The sequence below is a fragment of the Carcharodon carcharias genome, chromosome 28 (assembly GCF_017639515.1).
Source record: "Carcharodon carcharias isolate sCarCar2 chromosome 28, sCarCar2.pri, whole genome shotgun sequence".
NCBI classification, from domain to species: domain Eukaryota; kingdom Metazoa; phylum Chordata; class Chondrichthyes; order Lamniformes; family Lamnidae; genus Carcharodon; species Carcharodon carcharias.
This window is the reverse complement of record NC_054494.1, coordinates 480,155-494,012: the sequence shown is the minus strand read 5'-3', so window position 1 is coordinate 494,012 and position 13,858 is coordinate 480,155.

Below are 13,858 nucleotides of genomic sequence, written 5' to 3'. Positions count from 1 at the left end.
GAGGGGTATAGTGTCACAGAGTGAATGAGGGATAGAGTATAACATAGTGAATGAGGGATAGAATTTCACAGTGTGAATGAGGGATAGAGTTTCACGGATTGAATGAGGAAAAGATTGTTCCAGAGTGAATGAGGGATAGAGTATAACAGAGTGAATGACGGATAGAGTATCACAGAGTGAATGAGGGATAGAGTACCACAGAGTTAATGAGGGATAGTTTTCCACAGAGTGATTGAGAGATAGAGTTTCACAGAGTGAATGAGGGATAGAGTGTCACAGAGTGAATGAGGGATAGATTTTCACAGAGTGAATGAGGGTTAGAATGTCACAGAGTGAATGAGGGATAGAGTGTCACAGAGTGAATAAAGGATAGAGTATCACAGAGTGAATGATGGGTAGAGTATCACAGAGTGAATGAGGGATAGAGTATAACAGAGTGAATGAGGGATAGAGTGACACAGAGTGAATGAGGGATAGAGTGTCACAGACTGAATAGGGATAGAGTATAACAAGGTGAATGAGGGATAGTTAATCACAGAGGGAATGAGGGATAGAGTATAACAGAGTAAATCAGGGATAGAGGGTCTCAGAGTGCATGAGGGATAGAGTATAACAGAGTGAATGAGGAATAGAGTATAACAGAGTGAATGAGGGATAGAGTATCACAGAGTGAATGAGGGATAGAGAAACACAGAGTGATTGAGGGATAGAGTGTCACAGAGTGAATGAGGGATAGAGTATAACAGAGTGAATGAGAATAGTGAGTCACCGAGTGAATGAGGGATAGAGCATCACAGAGTGAATGAGAGATAGAGTTTCACAGACTGAATGAGGGATAGACTATCACAGAGAGAATGAACGATATAGGATCAGAGAGTGAATGAGGGATAGATTATCACAGAGTGAATGAGGGTTAGATTGTCACAGAGTGAATGAAGGATAGAGTATCACAGAGTGAATGAGTGATAGAGTATCACAGAGTGAATGAGGGATAGAGAATCACAGAGTGAATGAGGGACAGAGTGTCACAGACTGAATAGGGATAGAGTATAACAGCGTAAATGAGGGATAGTTTATCACAGAATTAATAAGGGATAGAGGGTCACAGAGTGCATGAGGGGTAGATTGTCACAGAGTGAATGAGGGATAGAGTATAACAGAGTGAATGAGGAATAGAGAGTCAGAGTGAATGAGCGATAGAGCATCAAAGAGTGAATGAGGGATATAGGATCAGAGAGTGAATGAGGGATAGAGTATCGCAGAGTGAATGAGGGATAGAGAATCACCGAGTGAATGAGGGATAGAGGGTCACGGAGTGAATGAGGGTAGAGTATCACAGAGTGAATGAGGGATAGAGGATCAGAGAGTGAATGAGTGATAGAGTACCACAGAATGAATGAGGGATAGAGCATAACAGAGTGAATGACGGATAGAGTATCACAGAGTGAATGAGGGATAGAGTACCACAGAGTTAATGAGGGATAGTTTACCACAGAGTGATCGAGGGATAGAGTTTCACAGAGTGAATGAGGAATAGAGTGTCACAGTGTGAATAAAGGATAGAGTATCACAGAGTGAATGAGGGATAGAGTACTACAGAGTGAATGAGGGATAGAGTATCACAGAGTGAATGAGGGATAGAGAAACACAGAGTGATTGAGGGATAGAGTGTCACAGAGTGAATGAGGGATAGAGTATAACAGAGTGAAGGAGAATAGTGAGTCACCGAGTGAATGAGGGATAGAGCATCACAGAGTGAATGAGAGATAGAGTTTCACAGACTGAATGAGGGATAGAGTATCACAGAGTGAATGAACGATATAGGATCAGAGAGTGAATGAGGGATAGATTATCACAGAGTGAATGAGGGTTAGATTGTCATAGAGTGAATGAGGGTAGAGTGCCAAAGAGTGAATAAAGGATAGAGTATCACAGAGTGAATGAGGGGTAGATTGTCACAGAGTGAATGAGGGGTAGATTGTCACAGAGTGAATGATGGATAGAGTATCACAGAGTGAATGAGGGATAGAGTATAACAGAGTGAATGAGGGATAGAGTGACACAGAGTGAATGAGGGATAGAGTGTCACAGACTGAATAGGGATAGAGTATAACAAGGTGAATGAGGGATAGTTTATCACAGAGGGAATGAGGGATAGAGTATAACAGAGTAAATCAGGGATAGAGGGTCACAGAGAGCATGAGGGGTAGAGGGTCACAGAGTAAATGAGGGATAGAGTATCCCAGAGTGACTGAGGGATAGAGTTTCACAGAGTGAAAGAGGGATAGAGTATCACAAAGTGAATGAGGGACAGAGCATCTCAGAGTGAATGAGGGATAGAGTATAACAGAGTGAATGAGGGATAGAGTGTCACAGAGTGAATGAGGGATAGAGTGTCACAGACTGAATAGGGATAGAGTATAACAGCGTGAATGAGGGATAGTTTATCACAGATTTAATAAGGGATAGAGGGTCACAGAGTGCATGAGGGGTAGAGTTTCACAGAGTGAAAGAGGGATAGAGTATCACAGAGTGAATGAGGGACAGAGTGTCAGAGAGAGAATGAGGGATAGAATTTCACAGAGTGAATGAGGGATAGTGTTTCACAGAGTGAATGAGGGATAGAGTGTCACAGAGTGAATGAGGGATATAGTATCACAGAGTGAATGAAGGATATAGGATCAGAGAGTGAATGAGGGATAGAGTATCACAGTGTGATAAGGGATAGAGAATCAACGAGTGAATGAGGGATAGAGGGTCACGGAGTGAATGAGGGTAGAGTATCACAGAGTGAATGAGGGATAGAGGATCAGAGAGTGAATGAGTGATAGAGTATCACAGAATGAATGAGGGATAGAGAATCACAGAGTGAATGAGGGATAGAGTGTCACAGACTGAATAGGGATAGAGTATAACAAGGTGAATGAGGGATAGTTTATCACAGAGGGAATGAGGGATAGAGTATCCCAGAGTGACTGAGGGATAGAGTTTCACAGAGTGAAAGAGGGATAGAGTATCACAAAGTGAATGAGGGACAGAGGATCTCAGAGTGAATGAGGGATAGAATTTCACAGAGTGAATGAGGGATAGTGATTCCCAGAGTGAATGAGGGAAAGAGTATAACAGAGTGAATGAGGGATAGAGTGTCACAGAGTGAATGAGGGATAGAGTGTCACAGACTGAATAGGGATAGAGTATAACAGCGTGAATGAGGGATAGTTTATCACAGATTTAATAAGGGATAGAGGGTCACAGAGTGCATGAGGGGTAGAGTTTCACAGAGTGAAAGAGGGATAGAGTATCACAGAGTGAATGAGGGACAGAGTGTCAGAGAGAGAATGAGGGATAGAATTTCACAGAGTGAATGAGGGATAGTGTTTCACAGAGTGAATGAGGGATAGAGTGTCACAGAGTGAATGAGGGATATAGTATCACAGAGTGAATGAAGGATATAGGATCAGAGAGTGAATGAGGGATAGAGTATCACAGAGTGAATAAGGGATAGAGAATCACCGAGTGAATGAGGGATAGAGGGTCACGGAGTGAATGACGGTAGAGTATCACAGAGTGAATGAGGGATAGAGGATCAGAGAGTGAATGAGTGATAGAGTATCACAGAGTGAATGAGGGATAGAGAATCACAGAGTGAATGAAGGACAGAGTATCACAGAATGAATGAGGGATAGAGTACCACAGAGTGAATGAGGGATAGAGTTTCACAGAGCGAATGAGGGGTAGAGTGTCACAGAGTGAATGAGGGATAGAGTATAACAGAGTGAATGAGGGATAGAATTTCACAGTGTGAATGAGGAATAGAGTTTCACGGATTGAATGAATGATAGAAAACCACAGAGTGGCTGAGGGATAGATTATAACAGAGTGAATGACGAATAGAGTATCACAGAGTGAATGAGGGATAGAGTACTACAGAGTGAATGAGGGATAGAGTATCACAGAGTGAATGAGGGATAGAGAAACACAGAGTGATTGAGGGATAGAGTGTCACAGAGTGAATGAGGGATAGAGTATAACAGAGTGAATGAGAATAGTGAGTCACCGAGTGAATGAGGGATAGAGCATCACAGAGTGAATGAGAGATAGAGTTTCACAGACTGAATGAGGGATAGAGTATCACAGAGTGAATGAACGATATAGGATCAGAGAGTGAATGAGGGATAGATTATCACAGAGTGAATGAGGGTTAGATTGTCATAGAGTGAATGAGGGTAGAGTGCCAAAGAGTGAATAAAGGATAGAGTATCACAGAGTGAATGAGGGGTAGATTGTCACAGAGTGAATGAGGGGTAGATTGTCACAGAGTGAATGATGGATAGAGTATCACAGAGTGAATGAGGGATAGAGTATAACAGAGTGAATGAGGGATAGAGTGTCACAGAGTGAATGAGGGATAGAGTGTCACAGACTGAATAGGGATAGAGTATAACAGCGTGAATGAGGGATAGTTTATCACAGATTTAATAAGGGATAGAGGGTCACAGAGTGCATGAGGGGTAGAGTTTCACAGAGTGAAAGAGGGATAGAGTATCACAGAGTGAATGAGGGACAGAGTGTCAGAGAGAGAATGAGGGATAGAATTTCACAGAGTGAATGAGGGATAGTGTTTCACAGAGTGAATGAGGGATAGAGTGTCACAGAGTGAATGAGGGATATAGTATCACAGAGTGAATGAAGGATATAGGATCAGAGAGTGAATGAGGGATAGAGTATCACAGTGTGATAAGGGATAGAGAATCAACGAGTGAATGAGGGATAGAGGGTCACGGAGTGAATGAGGGTAGAGTATCACAGAGTGAATGAGGGATAGAGGATCAGAGAGTGAATGAGTGATAGAGTATCACAGAATGAATGAGGGATAGAGAATCACAGAGTGAATGAAGGACAGAGTATCACAGAATGAATGAGGGATAGAGTACCACAGAGTGAATGAGGGATAGAGTTTCACAGAGCGAATGAGGGGTAGAGTGTCACAGAGTGAATGAGGGATAGAGTATAACAGAGTGAATGAGGGATAGAATTTCACAGTGTGAATGAGGAATAGAGTTTCACGGATTGAATGAATGATAGAAAACCACAGAGTGGCTGAGGGATAGATTATAACAGAGTGAATGACGTATAGAGTATCACAGAGTGAATGAGGGATAGAGTACTACAGAGTGAATGAGGGATAGAGTATCACAGAGTGAATGAGGGATAGAGAAACACAGAGTGATTGAGGGATAGAGTGTCACAGAGTGAATGAGGGATAGTGTATAACAGAGTGAATGAGAATAGTGAGTCACCGAGTGAATGAGGGATAGAGCATCACAGAGTGAATGAGAGATAGAGTTTCACAGACTGAATGAGGGATAGAGTATCACAGAGTGAATGAACGATATAGGATCAGAGAGTGAATGAGGGATAGAGTATCACAGAGTGAATGAGTGTTAGATTGTCATAGAGTGAATGAGGGTAGAGTGCCATCGAGTGAATAAAGGATAGAGTATCACAGAGTGAATGAGGGTTAGATTGTCACAGAGTGAATGAGGGGTAGATTGTCACAGAGTGAATGATGGATAGAGTATAACAGAGTGAATGAGGGATAGAGTATAACAGAGTGAATGAGGGATAGAGTGACACAGAGTGAATGAGGGATAGAGTGTCACAGACTGAATAGGGATAGAGTATAACAAGGTGAATGAGGGATAGTTTATCACAGAGGGAATGAGGGATAGAGTATAACAGAGTAAATCAGGGATAGAGGGTCACAGAGTGCATGAGGGGTAGAGGGTCACAGAGTAAATGAGGGATAGAGTATCCCAGAGTGACTGAGGGATAGAGTTTCACAGAGTGAAAGAGGGATAGAGTATCACAAAGTGAATGAGGGACAGAGCATCTCAGAGTGAATGAGGGATAGAATTTCACAGAGTGAATGAGGGATAGTGATTCCCAGAGTGAATGAGGGATAGAGTGTCACAGAGTGAATGAGGGATAGAGTGTCACAGAGTGAATGAGGGATAGAGAGTCACAGTGTGAATGAGGGATAGAGAGTCACAGAATGAATGAGGGATAGAGCATCACAGAGTGAATGAGGGATAGAATTTCACAGAGTGAATGAGGGATAGAATATCACAGAGTGAATGAAGGATATAGGATCACAGAGTGAATGAGGGATAGAGTATCACAGAGTGGATGAGGGATAGTTTACCACAGAGTGATTGAGGGATCGAGTTTCACAGAGTGAATGAGGGATAGAGTATCACAGAGTGAATGAAGGATAGAGTATCACAGAGTGAATGAGGGATAGAGTATAACAGAGTGAATGAGGGATAGAGTGTCACAGAGTGAATGAGGGATAGAGTGTCACAGACTGAATAGGGATAGAGTATAACAGCGTGAATGAGGGATAGTTTATCACAGATTTAATAAGGGATAGAGGGTCACAGAGTGCATGAGGGGTAGAGTTTCACAGAGTGAAAGAGGGATAGAGTATCACAGAGTGAATGAGGGACAGAGTGTCAGAGAGAGAATGAGGGATAGAATTTCACAGAGTGAATGAGGGATAGTGTTTCACAGAGTGAATGAGGGATAGAGTGTCACAGAGTGAATGAGGGATATAGTATCACAGAGTGAATGAAGGATATAGGATCAGAGAGTGAATGAGGGATAGAGTATCACAGAGTGAATAAGGGATAGAGAATCACCGAGTGAATGAGGGATAGAGGGTCACGGAGTGAATGAGGGTAGAGTATCACAGAGTGAATGAGGGATAGAGGATCAGAGAGTGAATGAGTGATAGAGTATCACAGAGTGAATGAGGGATAGAGAATCACAGAGTGAATGAAGGACAGAGTATCACAGAATGAATGAGGGATAGAGTACCACAGAGTGAATGAGGGATAGAGTTTCACAGAGCGAATGAGGGGTAGAGTGTCACAGAGTGAATGAGGGATAGAGTATAACAGAGTAAATGAGGGATAGAATTTCACAGTGTGAATGAGCAATAGAGTTTCACGGATTGAATGAATGATAGAAAACCACAGAGTGGCTGAGGGATAGATTATAACAGAGTGAATGACGAATAGAGTATCACAGAGTGAATGAGGGATAGAGTACTACAGAGTGAATGAGGGATAGAGTATCACAGAGTGAATGAGGGATAGAGAAACACAGAGTGATTGAGGGATAGAGTGTCACAGAGTGAATGAGGGATAGAGTATAACAGAGTGAAGGAGAATAGTGAGTCACCGAGTGAATGAGGGATAGAGCATCACAGAGTGAATGAGAGATAGAGTTTCACAGACTGAATGAGGGATAGAGTATCACAGAGTGAATGAACGATATAGGATCAGAGAGTGAATGAGGGATAGATTATCACAGAGTGAATGAGGGTTAGATTGTCATAGAGTGAATGAGGGTAGAGTGCCAAAGAGTGAATAAAGGATAGAGTATCACAGAGTGAATGAGGGGTAGATTGTCACAGAGTGAATGAGGGGTAGATTGTCACAGAGTGAATGATGGATAGAGTATCACAGAGTGAATGAGGGATAGAGTATAACAGAGTGAATGAGGGATAGAGTGACACAGAGTGAATGAGGGATAGAGTGTCACAGACTGAATAGGGATAGAGTATAACAAGGTGAATGAGGGATAGTTTATCACAGAGGGAATGAGGGATAGAGTATAACAGAGTAAATCAGGGATAGAGGGTCACAGAGTGCATGAGGGGTAGAGGGTCACAGAGTAAATGAGGGATAGAGTATCCCAGAGTGACTGAGGGATAGAGTTTCACAGAGTGAAAGAGGGATAGAGTATCACAAAGTGAATGAGGGACAGAGCATCTCAGAATGAATGAGGGTTAGAATTTCACAGAGTGAATGAGGGATAGTGATTCCCAGAGTGAATGAGGGATAGAGTGTCACAGAGTGAATGAGGGATAGAGTGTCACAGAGTGAATGAGGGATAGAGAGTCACAGAGTGAATGAGGGATAGAGAGTCACAGAATGAATGAGGGATAGAGCATCACAGAGTGAATGAGGGATAGAGTTTCACAGAGTGAATGAGGGATAGAATATCACAGAGTGAATGAAGGATATAGGATCACAGAGTGAATGAGGGATAGAGTATCACAGAGTGGATGAGGGATATTTTACCACAGAGTGATTGAGGGATCGAGTTTCACAGAGTGAATGAGGGATAGAGTATCACAGAGTGAATGAAGGATAGAGTATCACAGAGTGAATGAGGGATAGAGTATAACAGAGTGAATGAGGGATAGAGTGTCACAGAGTGAATGAGGGATAGAGTGTCACAGACTGAATAGGGATAGAGTATAACAGCGTGAATGAGGGATAGTTTATCACAGATTTAATAAGGGATAGAGGGTCACAGAGTGCATGAGGGGTAGAGTTTCACAGAGTGAAAGAGGGATAGAGTATCACAGAGTGAATGAGGGACAGAGTGTCAGAGAGAGAATGAGGGATAGAATTTCACAGAGTGAATGAGGGATAGTGTTTCACAGAGTGAATGAGGGATAGAGTGTCACAGAGTGAATGAGGGATATAGTATCACAGAGTGAATGAAGGATATAGGATCAGAGAGTGAATGAGGGATAGAGTATCACAGAGTGAATAAGGGATAGAGAATCACCGAGTGAATGAGGGATAGAGGGTCACGGAGTGAATGAGGGTAGAGTATCACAGAATGAATGAGGGATAGAGGATCAGAGAGTGAATGAGTGATAGAGTATCACAGAGTGAATGAGGGATAGAGAATCACAGAGTGAATGAAGGACAGAGTATCACAGAATGAATGAGGGATAGAGTACCACAGAGTGAATGAGGGATAGAGATTCACAGAGCGAATGAGGGGTAGAGTGTCACAGAGTGAATGAGGGATAGAGTATAACAGAGTGAATGAGGGATAGAATTTCACAGTGTGAATGAGGAATAGAGTTTCACGGATTGAATGAATGATAGAAAACCACAGAGTGGCTGAGGGATAGATTATAACAGAGTGAATGACGAATAGAGTATCACAGAGTGAATGAGGGATAGAGTACTACAGAGTGAATGAGGGATAGAGTATCACAGAGTGAATGAGGGATAGAGAAACACAGAGTGATTGAGGGATAGAGTGTCACAGAGTGAATGAGGGATAGAGTATAACAGAGTGAATGAGAATAGTGAGTCACCGAGTGAATGAGGGATAGAGCATCACAGAGTGAATGAGAGATAGAGTTTCACAGACTGAATGAGGGATAGAGTATCACAGAGTGAATGAACGATATAGGATCAGAGAGTGAATGAGGGATAGATTATCACAGAGTGAATGAGGGTTAGATTGTCATAGAGTGAATGAGGGTAGAGTGCCAAAGAGTGAATAAAGGATAGAGTATCACAGAGTGAATGAGGGGTAGATTGTCACAGAGTGAATGAGGGGTAGATTGTCACAGAGTGAGTGATGGATAGAGTATCACAGAGTGAATGAGGGATAGAGTGTCACAGAGTGAATGAGGGATAGAGTGTCACAGACTGAATAGGGATAGAGTATAACAGCGTGAATGAGGGATAGTTTATCACAGATTTAATAAGGGATAGAGGGTCACAGAGTGCATGAGGGGTAGAGTTTCACAGAGTGAAAGAGGGATAGAGTATCACAGAGTGAATGAGGGACAGAGTGTCAGAGAGAGAATGAGGGATAGAATTTCACAGAGTGAATGAGGGATAGTGTTTCACAGAGTGAATGAGGGATAGAGTGTCACAGAGTGAATGAGGGATATAGTATCACAGAGTGAATGAAGGATATAGGATCAGAGAGTGAATGAGGGATAGAGTATCACAGTGTGATAAGGGATAGAGAATCAACGAGTGAATGAGGGATAGAGGGTCACGGAGTGAATGATGGTAGAGTATCACAGAGTGAATGAGGGATAGAGGATCAGAGAGTGAATGAGTGATAGAGTATCACAGAATGAATGAGGGATAGAGAATCACAGAGTGAATGAAGGACAGAGTATCACAGAATGAATGAGGGATAGAGTACCACAGAGTGAATGAGGGATAGAGTTTCACAGAGCGAATGAGGGGTAGAGTGTCACAGAGTGAATGAGGGATAGAGTATAACAGAGTGAATGAGGGATAGAATTTCACAGTGTGAATGAGGAATAGAGTTTCACGGATTGAATGAATGATAGAAAACCACAGAGTGGCTGAGGGATAGATTATAACAGAGTGAATGACGAATAGAGTATCACAGAGTGAATGAGGGATAGAGTACTACAGAGTGAATGAGGGATAGAGTATCACAGAGTGAATGAGGGATAGAGAAACACAGAGTGATTGAGGGATAGAGTGTCACAGAGTGAATGAGGGATAGTGTATAACAGAGTGAATGAGAATAGTGAGTCACCGAGTGAATGAGGGATAGAGCATCACAGAGTGAATGAGAGATAGAGTTTCACAGACTGAATGAGGGATAGAGTATCACAGAGTGAATGAACGATATAGGATCAGAGAGTGAATGAGGGATAGAGTATCACAGAGTGAATGAGTGTTAGATTGTCATAGAGTGAATGAGGGTAGAGTGCCATCGAGTGAATAAAGGATAGAGTATCACAGAGTGAATGAGGGTTAGATTGTCACAGAGTGAATGAGGGGTAGATTGTCACAGAGTGAATGATGGATAGAGTATCACAGAGTGAATGAGGGATAGAGTATAACAGAGTGAATGAGGGATAGAGTGACACAGAGTGAATGAGGGATAGAGTGTCACAGACTGAATAGGGATAGAGTATAACAAGGTGAATGAGGGATAGTTTATCACAGAGGGAATGAGGGATAGAGTATAACAGAGTAAATCAGGGATAGAGGGTCACAGAGTGCATGAGGGGTAGAGGGTCACAGAGTAAATGAGGGATAGAGTATCCCAGAGTGACTGAGGGATAGAGTTTCACAGAGTGAAAGAGGGATAGAGTATCACAAAGTGAATGAGGGACAGAGCATCTCAGAGTGAATGAGGGATAGAATTTCACAGAGTGAATGAGGGATAGTGATTCCCAGAGTGAATGAGGGATAGAGTGTCACAGAGTGAATGAGGGATAGAGTGTCACAGAGTGAATGAGGGATAGAGAGTCACAGAGTGAATGAGGGATAGAGAGTCACAGAATGAATGAGGGATAGAGCATCACAGAGTGAATGAGGGATAGAATTTCACAGAGTGAATGAGGGATAGAATATCACAGAGTGAATGAAGGATATAGGATCACAGAGTGAATGAGGGATAGAGTATCACAGAGTGGATGAGGGATAGTTTACCACAGAGTGATTGAGGGATCGAGTTTCACAGAGTGAATGAGGGATAGAGTATCACAGAGTGAATGAAGGATAGAGTATCACAGAGTGAATGAGGGATAGAGTATAAGAGAGTGAATGAGGGATAGAGTGTCACAGAGTGAATGAGGGATAGAGTGTCACAGACTGAATAGGGATAGAGTATAACAGCGTGAATGAGGGATAGTTTATCACAGATTTAATAAGGGATAGAGGGTCACAGAGTGCATGAGGGGTAGAGTTTCACAGAGTGAAAGAGGGATAGAGTATCACAGAGTGAATGAGGGACAGAGTGTCAGAGAGAGAATGAGGGATAGAATTTCACAGAGTGAATGAGGGATAGTGTTTCACAGAGTGAATGAGGGATAGAGTGTCACAGAGTGAATGAGGGATATAGTATCACAGAGTGAATGAAGGATATAGGATCAGAGAGTGAATGAGGGATAAAGTATCACAGAGTGAATAAGGGATAGAGAATCACCGAGTGAATGAGGGATAGAGGGTCACGGAGTGAATGACGGTAGAGTATCACAGAGTGAATGAGGGATAGAGGATCAGAGAGTGAATGAGTGATAGAGTATCACAGAGTGAATGAGGGATAGAGAATCACAGAGTGAATGAAGGACAGAGTATCACAGAATGAATGAGGGATAGAGTACCACAGAGTGAATGAGGGATAGAGTTTCACAGAGCGAATGAGGGGTAGAGTGTCACAGAGTGAATGAGGGATAGAGTATAACAGAGTAAATGAGGGATAGAATTTCACAGTGTGAATGAGGAATAGAGTTTCACGGATTGAATGAATGATAGAAAACCACAGAGTGGCTGAGGGATAGATTATAACAGAGTGAATGACGAATAGAGTATCACAGAGTGAATGAGGGATAGAGTACTACAGAGTGAATGAGGGATAGAGTATCACAGAGTGAATGAGGGATAGAGAAACACAGAGTGATTGAGGGATAGAGTGTCACAGAGTGAATGAGGGATAGAGTATAACAGAGTGAAGGAGAATAGTGAGTCACCGAGTGAATGAGGGATAGAGCATCACAGAGTGAATGAGAGATAGAGTTTCACAGACTGAATGAGGGATAGAGTATCACAGAGTGAATGAACGATATAGGATCAGAGAGTGAATGAGGGATAGATTATCACAGAGTGAATGAGGGTTAGATTGTCATAGAGTGAATGAGGGTAGAGTGCCAAAGAGTGAATAAAGGATAGAGTATCACAGAGTGAATGAGGGGTAGATTGTCACAGAGTGAATGAGGGGTAGATTGTCACAGAGTGAATGATGGATAGAGTATCACAGAGTGAATGAGGGATAGAGTATAACAGAGTGAATGAGGGATAGAGTGACACAGAGTGAATGAGGGATAGAGTGTCACAGACTGAATAGGGATAGAGTATAACAAGGTGAATGAGGGATAGTTTATCACAGAGGGAATGAGGGATAGAGTATAACAGAGTAAATCAGGGATAGAGGGTCACAGAGTGCATGAGGGGTAGAGGGTCACAGAGTAAATGAGGGATAGAGTATCCCAGAGTGACTGAGGGATAGAGTTTCACAGAGTGAAAGAGGGATAGAGTATCACAAAGTGAATGAGGGACAGAGCATCTCAGAATGAATGAGGGTTAGAATTTCACAGAGTGAATGAGGGATAGTGATTCCCAGAGTGAATGAGGGATAGAGTGTCACAGAGTGAATGAGGGATAGAGTGTCACAGAGTGAATGAGGGATAGAGAGTCACAGAGTGAATGAGGGATAGAGAGTCACAGAATGAATGAGGGATAGAGCATCACAGAGTGAATGAGGGATAGAGTTTCACAGAGTGAATGAGGGATAGAATATCACAGAGTGAATGAAGGATATAGGATCACAGAGTGAATGAGGGATAGAGTATCACAGAGTGGATGAGGGATATTTTACCACAGAGTGATTGAGGGATCGAGTTTCACAGAGTGAATGAGGGATAGAGTATCACAGAGTGAATGAAGGATAGAGTATCACAGAGTGAATGAGGGATAGAGTATAACAGAGTGAATGAGGGATAGAGTGTCACAGAGTGAATGAGGGATAGAGTGTCACAGACTGAATAGGGATAGAGTATAACAGCGTGAATGAGGGATAGTTTATCACAGATTTAATAAGGGATAGAGGGTCACAGAGTGCATGAGGGGTAGAGTTTCACAGAGTGAAAGAGGGATAGAGTATCACAGAGTGAATGAGGGACAGAGTGTCAGAGAGAGAATGAGGGATAGAATTTCACAGAGTGAATGAGGGATAGTGTTTCACAGAGTGAATGAGGGATAGAGTGTCACAGAGTGAATGAGGGATATAGTATCACAGAGTGAATGAAGGATATAGGATCAGAGAGTGAATGAGGGATAGAGTATCACAGAGTGAATAAGGGATAGAGAATCACCGAGTGAATGAGGGATAGAGGGTCACGGAGTGAATGAGGGTAGAGTATCACAGAATGAATGAGGGATAGAGGATCAGAGAGTGAATGAGTGATAGAGTATCACAG